The sequence below is a fragment of the Rhinatrema bivittatum genome, chromosome 1 (assembly GCF_901001135.1).
Source record: "Rhinatrema bivittatum chromosome 1, aRhiBiv1.1, whole genome shotgun sequence".
NCBI lineage: Eukaryota > Metazoa > Chordata > Amphibia > Gymnophiona > Rhinatrematidae > Rhinatrema > Rhinatrema bivittatum.
In genome coordinates, this window is record NC_042615.1 from 830,734,541 (window position 1) to 830,747,211 (window position 12,671).

Genomic DNA, 12,671 nt, shown 5'->3' on the forward strand with positions numbered 1-12,671 from the left:
CTTCTTTTTCAAATTCTCTCTTCGCCTTTAACTTGCCAACGCTTGTGCATTTTCCTGTTTTCTTCCGATGGAGAATATCCCCAGTGGAGTGGCTTTAGCATAAAAGGAAAACCGCAGCGGGATCTGAGAGCTCGATTCCCACCCCATATATCAGAAAGGGGCCCTGCCAGGTTGAGCCCCCCCCCCCCCAACCCTCTGATCCCCTTTCCTGTGAATCATGGAGTCCGGTCAAGGCCTCCCCCTCATTCCTTCTGTCCCCTCTCCCCATTGGGCATAAAATATGAGATTTCCAAGCCTTGCCCTTACCATCCTCCCCTCTGCCCCGATTCTGATCCCTCCTACTAAAAACCCTTTCCTGCCTGCAGCATTTGCACACCCAGCACTGCCCTGACTCCCAGCACTGCCCTGACTCCCAGCACTGCCCTGACACCCAGCACTGCCCTGACTCCCAGCACTGCCCTGACACCCAGCACTGCCCTGACTCCCTGACTCCCAGCACTGCCCTGACTCCCTGACTCCCAGCACTGCCCTGACTCCCTGACTCCCAGCACTGCCCTGACTCCCAGCACTTCCCTGACTCCCTGACTCCCAGCACTGCCCTGACTCCCTGACTCCCAGCACTTCCCTGACTCCCTGACTCCCAGCACTGCCCTGACTCCCTGACTCCCAGCACTGCCCTGACTCCCAGCACTGCCCTGGCTCCCAGCACTGCCCTGACTCCCTGACTCCCAGCACTGCCCTGACTCCCAGCACTGCCCTGGCTCCCAGCACTGCCCTGACTCCGGTGAGGCGGGAGAGGTTGCGCTGGGCCGAGATTTCGGTGGTAGGAGGCGGGTTTCGGATGTACCAGTGAGGGGTAGGGATGATGTTTTCACCAATGCCGTGTCCCCAGCTCTATAGGGCCAGTGCCCCCTAATATCTATCACTCAGCAGAGAGCAGCGCTCTCTCCCCTCGTCCATCCCCTCCCTTCATGTGCTGCCTGGGGACAGAGAAGGAGAGTCCGAGGCAGGCACCGCAGGCTCACAGCTCTCTGGGATGCCTTGGCTTGGCGCTGTCCTGTCAGGAGATGAGGGGGGAAAAGGCAGTGAATAGGGGTGGAGCGAGAGAAAAACAGGCAACTGGGGGAAGAGAGAGCCTGGATGCAGAGCAGGCAGAAGGTCTCGCTGCACTCTCACTACAGGGACAGCCCTTGCAAACGTGGCAAAACGTATTTATTTATAAAAAGGGTAACCCGCACTTAATCCGCTGCTCAAGGCGGCGTGCAATAAAACAATGCATTAATAAAACCTGCAAGCATAAAAGACAAATAAATACAAAAAAAAAGCATACTGCTATCACCCTTCCTCTTTATATCGAACTGAATGTACCCCGCAGGACGACCACGGGAGCTCAGCAAAGCCTGACATGATAGGAGCGTAGCGTGGCTGCTGCAGGTGCCTGAGGAGAAACAGGTTTCTTTAGGGAATCCTTTTTTACTGGAGACTGCAGCTCATTTCGCAGTGCAGATTTCGGGCGTGGGGGCGGCTTCTCCCCAGCCAGGAGCCGTCTCATTCCGGGCCTGTACTGGGAGGGCTGTCAGCTCCAAGGAGAGAGCGTGCGGGGGACAGGCTGGATCCCAGAAGCTGCAGCCTGTGTGCCTTCTTCTCACAGACCCACTGGGAGTCCTTGGAACATGATTCCTGCCGGAGCTCGCCTGAAGCCACTCGTACACAGCTCAGATCACTGGTTCTCTGCACTTGAAACAACCTGTGGACGGAGAAAACAGGTGCCAATGAAGCAAGAGTGAAACACACACACAGGGAAGGACGCAAAACTGCAATGACCATCTGTAAGGCCTGCCGTTTGCCATATTCGTCTCCAAAGGGCAGAACAAAACATCGCTGCATTGACGAGAGCAGGGCAAGAGAGGAATGCATTATTACAGCTGCAGGGCTGGGATCCAGCTATCACCTTGACCTGCCCTCTGCTCCTTGCCTGGACAGTGACCCCCACCGAGTGGCTCAAAGTTCAGCCCGCGTCATTTGTGGAAAAGGTTCTCAGCTACAAGTTTTGGAAGGCCAGGTTCTGCTGAAAGCATGGGACCCTCGCTGCCATCTCTCAGTTGCAATAAAATAGACAGGCACGTGGCGCGTGAGGCCGATGGAGGAGCGTGGGAAGAGAGCCTGGGCCGAAGCACCAAACCTTGCCTGCTGTTTCATGACTCTGCGTGCGCTTTTTTTCCTTTCCAAAATCCATTCTCCTAATTTGGGAAAAAGTCGTCGATAAACTGAGAAACCGTGCGAATCCGCTCGTTCGTGATGCCACGTGGGTGGAAAATTGCAGAAGCGGGCGATTTCCCGGGAAGCTGAGCTCAGCCGCTAGTCCCTCCGGGAGCTGTGGGAAGAGCCGGGGGCCACGCGGCTGCACCGGAGGGGCCGCTGCAGCCTGCACCCAGCGCGAGGGGCAGAGGGAAACGGGCGAGCCGAGGGTCGCACAGCGGGGAACGGGCTGGAAGGGGGCCAGGGGCGGAGGGTTGAAACCGGAGTGGGAAGACTTTTTTTTTTTTCAAACGGCGGAAATGGGATCAGCAGGAGAGGAGAGGAACCACAGAGAAGGGCCTCACTTCTGGGCAGAGCCGGGGAGCAAGCCAGGGAGAGGGCGGGACAGCAGAGGAGGCGACGTGCGGGAACGGTGCCGGCGTTTAGCTCGCGTGTGGACGGGACGCCCGTTCGCGGCACTGCGACCGCAAGCTCCGAAAGGCGGGAAGCAAGCTGGCCAGTCTAGGGGGACGTGAGAAATGCATTACTCTCAGCCTTGGGATTAAAAAAAACGAAGGCCTCAGGCTTACTTGTCCAGGACTGTCCCGTCTGTCCACCTCCAGATCTCGGGCCGGCTCCTGCTCTCCCTCCTTAGGCCAATAAAGTATGCCGTCCCGTTGGAATGCTCCTGGATGAAGCTCTGGAATAAACAAGAGGAGCTGAAAGGTTCTCCGCTGGATCCCCTGCTGCGCTCTCCGGTGGGAAGTCCTCGCCTAGCCTGTCTGTCCAGTTGCCCCCACCTTAGATCCTCTTCCGCCCTTGCTCTTACCCCCAGCCAAGAATGCCTGGATTCTGCCGCTGGTTTGCTCACAGATCTCCAGAGGGGTCTGATGTGGCGCGGGTGGCACCTTATGGAGTAGCTTTCCAGGGCAGAGTCCACTTTGTCGTGCCTCAGTGTATTGCTTAGCCTGTAAGGTGCATCCCCAATCTCTTGTCATTTTTGGGTTGCTTACAGCCCCCTCTGCTGGTCCTCTGTCCCAGGAATCTGTCACCCTGCCACTAAAGAAGGATTTTCTCATATTACCCTTGAACCTCCCTCTCTATTCCTGCCAACTTCATATCATCACCCCTTAGCCACTTTGTGTGTGTGTGCACTGCGTGTGTGTGTGCACTGCATGTGTGTGTGTGTGTGTGTGCACTGCGTGTGTGTGTGTTTGTGTACGTGTGTGTGTGTGCACTGCGCGTGTGTGTATGTGTGTTTGTGTATGTGTGTGCACTGCGTGTGTATCTGTGTGCACTGTGTGTGTGTGTGTATGTGTGTTTGTGTATGTATGTGTGTGTATGTGTGTGCACTGCGTGTGTGTGTGTGCACTGCATGTGTGTGTTTGTGTGGGCCTTCCAAATGTTTGAACTAAGTACCACATCTAAGTACACATGCATGATTAACTACCAGTTGGTGAGAGATTGCATCTCTGCGCCCGACGCAAAGACTTTCTGGCTGACAGAGAATGAGTCCAATCTCTGGAGGCGAGAGTGGCAGATGTGGAGGCAGACAGTGAGGTATATGGGGGACACCTTCAGTGCCATTGTAGAGCAGTTCCAACTTCAGTCTCTGTGCTGCTCTGGAGGGGTAAGTTCACCTGGCAAGAGACCATCACCTTGGTGTGGCAGGAAAGTGATCCTACAGCTAGGACCTGCCTTCCAAGTGATGCTTTATCCTCTCGCACCTAGGGTGTGTCTCCAGGACTCCGAGACCTGGAGGGAAGGCTTAAGAAGGGTTTAAAGTGAATGGTTTGGAATGAAGATCATGAGGATTATTTGGCAATTTACCTGTCTGGTGTGAAGATAGTGGATCTCATATTCCACCTACATAAGGTTTTAGAGCGTGCTGGGTACATGTGGGCACCAATGACATAGGAAGTTGCAGGAGAGAGGCTCTAAAGGCTAAATTTAGGCTCTTAGGTAGAAAACTTAAATCCAGACCCTCCAGGGTAGCATTCTCTGAAATGCTCCCTGTTCCACGCGCAGGTCACCAGAGTTTTGTTAGTATCTTTGAAACATAAAAATATAGAAATGATGGCAGAAAAAGACCAAAATGGTCCATCCAGTCTACCCAGTAAGCTTATGGCAGTTTGTGCTGTGCCGCGTAGGTTACCCCATGCTTATCAGTTTCCCAGACCATAAAAGTCATGGCCTTCATTAGTTGCTGTTTGAATCCAATTCCCCGTTACCCCCGTGATTATCGGTTTCCCACACTGGCTCTCGTTGATTGCTGTTGAATCCAGTTCCCCATTATGCCTTTCGTTGAAGCAGAGAGCAACGTTTGAGTTGTATCAAAGTATCAGTCTTATTGATTAAGTTAGTAACCACCGCATCACCAAGTTACCCCCATGCTTGATTCCCCAGACCATAAAAGTCAGGGCCCTTGGATGCTGACTGAATCCAACTCCCCTTTCCCCCCTGCCACGGAAGCAATGATGGAGTAATGAATCAACAGTATGAAGGCTTATAGGTTAAGGGTAATAACCGCCGCACCATCAAGTAGACATTTAAGACATTGTTTTTTGTCATATATATTTTTCTTCTATTTAACTGTTATTTAAAAAGTTCCTCGTTATATGTAATTGCCCCAAGCAAGTTTTTCAACTGTTCTCTGTAAACCGATTTGATTTGCATATAATGTAAGAAGATCGGTATATAAATAAATAAATAAGTAACTCCATGTACTCTTTTCCTTATCTCCATCCTCTAGCCCAGGGGTCAGGAACCTTTTTGGCTGAGAGAGCCATAAACGCCACATATTTTAAAATGTAATTCCATGAGAGCCATACAATATGTTTAAAACTAAATACAAGTAAATGTGTGCATTTTATGTAAGATCACACTTTTAAAGTACAATAAGTCTCTGAAAATATTACACCAGGCCTTAAGACACCAATACATCTCCTATTAGGAAAACGGACCAAGTCAGGCTGCTATAGAGTCCTACACAGAAACTACACGCCAGCAGAAAACCTCACCTGAATCACGTGCTGTCCCTCACCTAACATAGAATAAAGAGACCAAAACACATAACAAGAAGCATGCAGACAAAAACTGAATTGGAAACTGCAACAAGCCAGAGTCTCTGTATGCAGTGTAACAAAGGAAAAAAGAAACATCACACATCCTTATAAAACAAATCAAGAAATATAAAATCATCAGCAGTAAAACTGTACTAACAAAAAGAACATATTTCGAAACAGCTGATGAGTGGAATATCCAATAATTAAAAACTCATATAAAACATTTCCAGATACCAACAAAATATTTCAAAATAGCAGACACAAAGATCCAGTAATGAAAAATAATAAGGATACAAAAATTTTTTTGCTCTGCATACCTGGGAACGTTTGATATCCAGGTGTCCTGAGATTGTTCTGAATTAGCAGGAGGTGGGGTGGTTTGCTTGGAACTTTCTCCTCTCTCAGTCACATACCAGCGCTCTCTCTCTCACACTGGCTCTCAATGACACACCTATACACACATGCTCTCAGTCACTCACATATACAAATGTTTTTTCTCTCTCACTTATATAGGCTCTTAATTACACATTTACACACATGCTGTCTATCTTTTCACGCTTACACACACACAGGCTTTCAATCACATAAATACATGCTGTCTTTTTCTCTCACACACAGACTCTCATTCACATGCTTACAAACATGTCCTCTCTTTCTCTCATTTACACACAGGCTCTTAATCACATACTCACATGCTCCCTCACCTAAATCAGCTCTCAATCACACACAGACACACATGGTCTCTCTCTCTCATTTAAACACAGGCTCTCAATCACATACTCACATGCTCCCTCACCTAAATCAGCTCTCAATCACACACAGACACACATGGTCTCTCTCTCTCATTTAAACACAGGCTCTCAATCACATACTCACATGCTCCCTCACCTAAATCAGCTCTCAATCACACACAGACACACATGGTCTCTCTCTCTCATTTAAACACAGGCTCTCAATCACATACTCACATGCTCCATCACCTAAACCAGCTGTCAATCAGACACAGACACACATGATCTCTCTCTTACTTATACACACAGGCTCTTAATCATACATACACATGATCTCTCTCACACACAAAGGATCTCAATCATACACACATACTCTTTCACACAAACAGGTTTTCAATTACAAACTTACACATACAGGTTCCCAATGGTAAACTTACATTCATGCTCTCTCTCTCACAGGCAGGATCTCAATCACAGACATACTCTCTTTCACATATACAGGCTCTCAATCATTCACATACATGCAATCTCTCACTCACACACACAGGATCTCAAACACACATGCTTGCTCGCTCATTCACTCTCTCTCTCCCCCTTCCCCCCCCCGGGAACTCGCGGCAGCAGCAGCCACCTCCCAACGCTAACCTCCTTCATTTTCAGCCCTCGCGAAGGCGGAGTCCCATCGGCCGCGGTTGAAGATTTTCATTTTCCTCCGAGCCGCGCTGCAGTCTTCTTCCCGTCGGACATTAGCGTGGCCTCTTCTTCCCGCGCAGGCACCCGATGCTCACCACTTCCTCTACCGGGCCGCGGGAAGAAGAGAGCACCGGCGTGCTCTCTTCTTCCCGCGGCCCGGAAGAGGAAGTGGAGAGCATCGGGTGCCTGCGCGGGAAGACCCGCGCAGGCACCCGATGACTCCAGCGCTGGCACCCGGCTGACACCCGATGACTCCCGCGCAGGCACCCGGATGACTCCAGTCGGCGTGCTCTCTTCTCCTCCCCCCCGCGGCCCGGAAGAGGAAGTGGTGAGCATCGGGTGCCTGCGCGGAAGAAGAGACCACGCTAGTGTGGTCTCTTCTTCCCGCGCAGGCACCCGATGCTCTCCACTTCCTCTTCCGGGCCGCGGGGGGGGAGGAGAAGAGAGCACGCCGGTGCCGCTGACTCCAGCTGTCCTGCCGCGTTCCGCCCGGGCTGACAGCATTTTAAGCCCGGGCAGCGGAGGACCGGGGACCAGCTGGGTCAGCGGGGAACCGCGAAGTATGGCGACACTTGTCTGCGAGCCAGATGCAGCCCTCAAAAGAGCCATATCTGGCTCGCGAGCCATGGGTTCCCGATCCCTGCTCTAGCCTTTAGGGATCCACAGTGTTTATCCCATGCCCCATTGAATTCTCTCACTGTTTTGCTTTTCACCACCTCCTACGAAGGGCATTCCTGGCATTCACTACCTTCTCTGTGAAGAAATATTTTCTGACGTTGGTTCTGAGGCATCTTCCCTGGAGTTTCATTTTGTGATCCTTAGTTCTAATGTTTTCTTTCCAATAGAAAAGGTTTGACATTTCCACATCATTAAAACCTTTTAGGTATCTGCGCCTCCTCTCTTCCAGGGTAAGCATATTCAGATCTTTCAGTCTCTCCCAATAGGTTTTCCGATATACACATCTCACATCATTTTTGTCACCCTTCTCTGGACTGCCTCCATCCTATCTCTCTCCCTTTTGAGATACAATCTCCAGAAGAAAATAGGATAATGCATAAGCGCTTGCAAGTTAAATGTAAGACATTGATAAGACAGGCTAAGAGAGAATTTGAAAAGAAGTTGGCTGTAGGGGCAAAAACTCACAGTAAAAACTTTTAAAAATATATCCGAAGCAGAAAGCCTGTGAGGGAGTCAGTTGGACCGTTAGATGATCGAGGGGTTAAAGGGGCACTTAGAGAAGATAAGGCCATCGCGGAAAGATTAAATGATTTCTTTGCTTCGGTGTTTACTGAAGAGGATGTTGGGGAGGTATCCGTACCGGAGAAAGTTTTCATGGGTAATTTCAGACCTATTAGTAAAAATTTGTAACCTATCATTAAAATCATCCATTGTACCTGAAGACTGGAGGATAGCAAATGTAACCCCAATATTTAAAAAGGGCTCCAGGGCGATTCGGGAAACTACAGACCGGTTAGCCTGACTTCAGTGCCAGGAAAAATAGTGGAAAGTGTTCTAAACATCAAAATCACAGAACATATAGAAAGACATGGTTTAATGGAACAAAGTCAGCATGGCTTTACCCAGGGCAAGTCTTGCCTCACAAATCTGCTTCACTTTTTTGAAGGAGTTAATAAACATGTGGATAAAGGTGAACCAGTAGATATAGTATACTTGGGTTTTCAGAAGGCGTTTGACAAAGTTCCTCATGAGAGGCTTCTAGGAAAAGTAAAAAGTCATGGGATAGGAGGCGATGTCCTTTCGTATTTTGCAAACTGGCTAAAGGACAGGAAACAGAGAGTAGGATTAAATGGGCAATTTTCTCAGTGGAAGGGAGTGGACAGTGGAGTGCCTCAGGGATCTGTACTGGGACCCTTACTTTTCAATATATTTATAAATGATCTGGAAAGAAATACGACGAGTGAGGTAATCAAATTTTCAGATGATACAAAATTGTTCAGAGTAGTTAAATCACAAGCAGATTGTGATAAATTTCAGGAAGACCTTGTGAGATTGGAAAATTGGGCATCCAAATGGCAGATGAAATTTAATGTGGATAAGTGCAAGGTGATGCATACAGGGAAAAATAACCCATGCTATAATTACACGATGTTGGGTTCCATATTAGGTGCTACAACCCAAGAAAGAGATCTAGGTGTCATAGTGGATAACACATTGAAATCATCGGCTCAGTGCTGCGGCAGTCAAAAAAGCAAACAGAATGTTGGGAATTATTAGGAAGGGAATGGAGAATAAAACGGAAAATGTCATAATGCCTTTGTATCGCTCCGAGGTGAGACCGCACCTTGAATACTGTGTTCAATTCTGGTCGCTGCATCTCAAAAAAGATATAATTGTGATGGAGAAGGTACAGAGAAGGGCAACCAAAATGATAAAGGGGATGGAACAACTCCCCTATGAGCAAAGACTAAAGAGGTTAGGACTTTTCAGCTTGGAGAAGAGATGGCTGAGGGGGGATATGATAGAGGTGTTTAAAATCATGAGAGGTCTAGAACAGGTAGATGTGAATCGGTTATTTACTCTTTCGGATAATAGAAAGACTAGGGGACACTCCATGAAGTTAGCATGGGGCACATTTAAAACTAATCGGAGAAAGTTCTTTTTTACTCAACACACAATTAAACTCTGGAATTTGTTGCCAGAGGATGTGGTTAGTGCAGTTAGTGTAGCTGTGTTTAAAAAAGGATTGGATAAGTTCTTGGAGGAGAAGTCCATTACCTGCTATTAAGTTCACTTAGAGAATAGCCACTGCCATTAGCAATGGTTACATGGAATAGACTTAGTTTTTGGGTACTTGCCAGGTTCTTATGGCCTGGATTGGCCACTGTTGGAAACAGGATGCTGGGCTTGATGGACCCTTGGTCTGACCCAGTATGGCATGTTCTTATGTTCTTATGAAGTTACTAGATAATATATTTAAGACCAATAGGAGAAAATACTTTTTTATTCAACACATAATTGAACTCTGGAATTTGTTGCCAGGTGATGTAGAACAAGTGTAAATGAGTTTAAAAAGCTTTGGGCAAAGTTCCTGGAAGAAAAGCCTATAGGAGGACTTGGGGAAATCCAATCACAGGGATAAGCAGTTTGGAATGTATTGACCTTGAGGGATCCTGCGGGTACTTGCAACCTGGATTGGTCACTGTTGGAGTCAGGATGCTGGGCTTGATGGATCTTTCATCTGAGCCATCTTATGCTCAGAGGTTTGCTCAGTACTGAAGTTAGACCAATGGTTCTGTAGTTTGCCTCTTCCTTGTTCCCACTTATGTGGAGTGGGGAGGTTCTACCTCCGCTCATCTCAGGGACAAAATCAGGCAGTGCCGGAAATAAACACATCCTTACGCATCGGACCAAACCTTTTACTACGTCAGAGTCAAATTCAGAGCAGTGGGAGGGGGCAGCTGATGAAAGAAACCAAAGCAAGAGACAGCAGAGGTGCCAGTGGTACCTGCCAGACTAATCCAGCTTTCCAGGACAAGAGTCCACTTCACTTCATCTAAGGTTGCGGCACCGTCTTTATTGCTTCCATACCTACAGACTAACTGGGATTTTAGAAAGCAAAAGAGCAGATCAAGCATGGGGAGAGGTTCCCAATGGTTGGACCTCAGCCTCTGCATTCTGCACTTTGCATTCTGCCTCTTGCATTCTGCCTCTTTATTTCTGCACTTTGCATTCTGCCTCTTTGCATTCTGCCTCTTTATTTCTGCACTTTGCATTCTGTCTCTTTGCATTCTGCCTCTTTGCATTCTGCCTCTTTATTTCTGCACTTTGCATTCTGTCTCTTTGCATTCTGTCTCTTTGCATTCTGCCTCTTTATTTCTGCACTTTGCATTCTGCCTCTTTGCATTCTGCCTCTTTGCATTCTGCACTTTGCATTCTGCACTTTGCATTCTGCCTCTTTATTTCTGCACTTTGCATTCTGCCTCTTTGCATTCTGCACTTTGCATTCTGCACTTTGCATTCTGCCTCTTTATTTCTGCACTTTGCATTCTGCCTCTTTGCATTCTGCACTTTGCATTCTGCCTCTTTGCATTCTGCCTCTTTGCATTCTGCACTTTGCATTCTGCCTCTTTGCATTCTGCACTTTGCATTCTGCACTTTGCATTCTGCCTCTTTATTTCTGCACTTTGCATTCTGCACTTTGCATTCTGCCTCTTTATTTCTGCACTTTGCATTCTGCCTCTTTATTTCTGCACTTTGCATTCTGCACTTTGCATTCTGCCTCTTTATTTCTGCACTTTGCATTCTGCACTTTGCATTCTGCCTCTTTATTTCTGCACTTTGCATTCTGTCTCTTTGCATTCTGCACCTTTGCATTCTGCCTCTTTGCATTCTGGCTCCACTCACTGACTGCTTACAGCCTGCGTATATAGGAAACAAATCCTTCTGTACTGAGTGGTAGAAGAGAGAGAAGCACTTGTCTGGCTGGAATCGGGTTCTCCTAGAATGTATTTCTCTCCTGCTTCCTGTCCTGAGAACAGAGCCCGTGTCCTGGGTCCTTGCTCTGCCACCTGGAGCTCTGCACCAGTGCTGCAGGTACAGGGCAGTACTGGCGGCTTCAGTGGTGGATTTTTGCTCCTAAGGATTAATTTTAAGGTTCACAGAAATGTTTCACAGCACTTTCTGTAGGAGATTTTACTTGAAAATGTATTGAGATCTGCTTTATTTTATCTTATCGGTTTGTGCTTAGGTTCTGGTCCCCCGCAGGAAATTTAATTTTTCCCGTGCTTGGGGGGGGGGGGGGGGGGGTTCGTGTTTCCCGAATTTCATGTTAGTGTGCACTAGATGTTAGTGTGCATTAAGCCCCGCACAACACGGCGAGCACAAATCTACGCCCAATTTTATAACATGCGCGCACATGTTATAAAATCCAGGGTTGGCGCGCCCTGATGGCTTTCCCCGTTCCCTCCATGCATAACCCTTTGAAAATCTACCCCTTAGTGCGCACTAACTTCAAGTTAGTGCGCATTAAGTTCCGTTAGTGTGCACTAAGCCTGCAACTTATTTAGTGCACACCGACGGGACTTAGTACAAACTAACTACATGTTAGTGCGCATTAACTCCTGTTAGTGCACATTAATGCAAAATACGAATTTTCCGAAATTTCAGAAAAATTCCTTTCATATTTCGGTGCTCCCAAACCATGACGAATTAGACAATTTCATTGAAATTGTCTAATTTGTGTAAAACGAATGCACATGACTATTATTTGTAGAGAATTTTCTCTTCTAGATGTTGCAGAGAATTCCATCCTGGGGCAGGAGTTCACCGTTTCAGAATTGTGCCTGCAGACTGACACACAGGCTTCGTGATCTCTTCTTTATCATTTAAAATTTTGCTTCTAAATTTGTATCACAGCTCCGGTGTATACTGTGTATCAGCGTAAAGAAGTGTTGTACAATACATGCTGCTAGGGGATATCTGCTTTCTGATCCCAAGTAGTGCTTTGAAGGTAGAAAGTGATCTACTAGGATCAAATTAAAAAGAGGGAATGAGAAAATCAAGTTCACGTCCTCTGACTCCCTGCGTGACCCTGAATAAGTCCCTCTATCTGCCACTGCCTCCGTTTTCACAGCTCTGTGGCTGACTCTCTGTGGGTAAGTTTCTTTTCTCCATGTGCCTCAGTTCTAATCCCGGCTCTGTCACTGACTCTCTGTTTTACAGGGAAGGTGGATTAAGGACAAATGAACAGACGATACATTACCAGAGTGCTGTTATCCTTGATCAGTAGGAGGTCCGAGTCCCACGACTGACACTGTTTCCTGCTCTCATCCCACGTCTTTTTGTTCACAGAGAAGTAATAGCACTTTTCATCATTCTGCAGCCAACCAATTGTGCAAACCGGCAGCTGCCCTAAAACCAGTACCGGAAGACACATGAAACACAGCAACAAGGAAGAGCGTGTGCCCAAAATACACGTGAGAAA

General features: G+C 47.7%; 1 long non-coding RNA gene across 1 annotated transcript; it reads right to left on the reverse strand.

Annotated features, from left to right (window-relative positions):
* Positions 1 to 259: 259 nt before the first annotated feature.
* LOC115082564 lies at positions 260 to 12,594 on the reverse strand. The gene is made up of 3 exons (XR_003854198.1): positions 12,450 to 12,594; positions 2,829 to 2,938; positions 260 to 1,747 (listed from the first exon to the last, which is right to left on the reverse strand). It is a non-coding gene; the product is annotated as an uncharacterized LOC115082564 (long non-coding RNA).
* Positions 12,595 to 12,671: the final 77 nt, after the last annotated feature.